General features: G+C 45.9%; 1 protein-coding gene across 1 annotated transcript in view; it reads left to right on the top strand.

Moving 5' to 3' along the window:
• LOC135518938 (ephrin-B2a-like) overlaps nt 1–1,332 on the top strand; it is a 51,655-nt gene extending 50,323 nt beyond the window's left edge. Inside the window, exon 5 of the mRNA XM_064943906.1 lies at nt 1–1,332. This exon is cut by the window's left edge and continues 716 nt beyond it. The gene's annotated coding sequence lies outside the window, so the exon portion shown is untranslated.
• The last annotated feature ends 607 nt before the right edge of the window (nt 1,333–1,939 follow it).

The raw sequence follows: 1,939 nt of genomic DNA, 5'->3' as shown, positions 1-1,939 counted from the left end.
GGAACAGAGGAGTTTGACCCAAACCTCCCTGGAGTTCCTGCTCTGCGATTCTCCCCAAAAGAGACTACTGCTGGGAAAGAGAGGGAAAGAGACAATGGAGGGAGAAGGAGAGAGGAAAAGGAGAGAAGGGGCGGACCATGAACTCATGTCACTAATGGCAGTTCGTCCCTCTGCCCATGAGACACTTTGTGGAAATATCCACTCTGGGACAATCCCGAATGACACACGGACACCAACCTATCACCCACGCACCCACGTACTCACCCACGTACTCACCCACTGTCAGTCACCGTGAACGGTTCAGACCCTCGTGCTCGTTACGACCCATAATTCCCTCATCGTTCCGACCACACCTTTTCCTTCATTGCATCATCAATCATTACCGTGGTTACTTGAAAAAAGGTTTTGGAGAAGAAGAAAAAAAACACGATTCCTTTTTATAGCTTCATTATTGTTGGTTCATTCCTGGTATTGTTCAACTTGCAGATTATTTTTTATTTTTTTGGTAACGTGGTTTTGTCGCAGCTCATGTCGTGCTGGTGTACGTGACTTTCAAATACACACAGACACATGTGAAAAACACATGCACACGCACACACACACACACACACACACACACATACACACACACGCATGCGCACACGCACACGCACGCGCACACGCATTAAGAGCAGCGTAGGACACACACGCACACGTACACACACACACATACACACTGCAGCCCAGCACTGAGAGAGCAGAGAGTAGGACTTAGAGAGGGCTAGACCATGTGGAGGGGTTTTATTTGTGTTCCGTCGCATCGGGGGACATGCTGCTCTTTCTACTCCCTCTGAGTGGTCAGGGCTCACCAGGTGGCTTCTGGGAAGGGTGGAGGACCTAAATGAATGATAGAGCAGCACTTTTAACCCCCCACTGTCCCTCTACCCAGTCAAGCAGTCAGATCACAGAGAGGGAGAGAGATGCGCTGGCAGAGGGGGTGAAAGAGAGAGATAGAAGCTGTATCCCTTTCAGTATGGTTGTAATAGTAGCAAGGACTGACTTTCCATAGATTGGCCTTTACAACACCGAGATGTGTTGGTGAACCAGAAATACAGGCAATAAGAAATCCCACCATGCCTTGCTGCTGCAGTTTCAGCTACACGGACGAAAGGTAAAGATAAGAGAAGCCCAGGTCTAAGTGGAGTTTAACCCAGCCGCTAGCTGAAACAGAGAGGTCTAAATGGAGTTTAACCCAGCCGCTAGCTGAAACAGAGAGGTCTAAGTGGAGTTTAACCCAGCCGCTAGCTGAAACAGAGAGGTCTAAGTGGAGTTTAACCCAGCCGCTAGCTGAAACAGAGAAACAGGTCTTAACCCAGCCGCTAGCTGAAACAGAGAGGTCTAAGTGGAGTTTAACCCAGCCGCTAGCTGAAACAGAGAGGTCTAAGTGGAGTTTAACCCAGCCGCTAGCTGAAACAGAGAGGTCTAAGTGGAGTTTCTGAAACAGAGAGGTCTAAGTGGAGTTTAACCCAGCCGCTAGCTGAAACAGAGAGGTCTAAGTGGAGTTTAACCCAGCCGCTAGCTGAAACAGCTCTAGGTTCCATAGAGTCTGTTCCCAAGGGCAACAAGAACCGTTGCCATCCTACACAACTTTGAAAAGCACAGGGACATCAAAGCTCATTGTCACTTTTTCTCAAACATCATCTTTAGCATTTCCTTGTTGTTGTTGTTTTTATACTATTATTATTATTATTATTATTTTTTTAGTTAGAAAAATAGATGTACATTTAAAGGAGGACATTTTGAAAACAGAAAGAGTAAGAAATAAACCATCTGGGAAAAACATCATTATTTATTCATCATAGACCCATTAGAGGTGTTGTCAGAAAGACAGTGACGTAGTCTTTAGTCTGGTATAAAAGTACACATTATGCAAGCTAGAGTTTTAATGATCTAATTCACC

Source organism: Oncorhynchus masou, chromosome 29, assembly GCF_036934945.1.
Source record: "Oncorhynchus masou masou isolate Uvic2021 chromosome 29, UVic_Omas_1.1, whole genome shotgun sequence".
NCBI classification, from domain to species: Eukaryota; Metazoa; Chordata; class Actinopteri; order Salmoniformes; family Salmonidae; genus Oncorhynchus; species Oncorhynchus masou.
The sequence above is the reverse complement of the archived record's forward strand: the minus strand, read 5'-3'. Positions and strand labels throughout refer to the sequence as shown.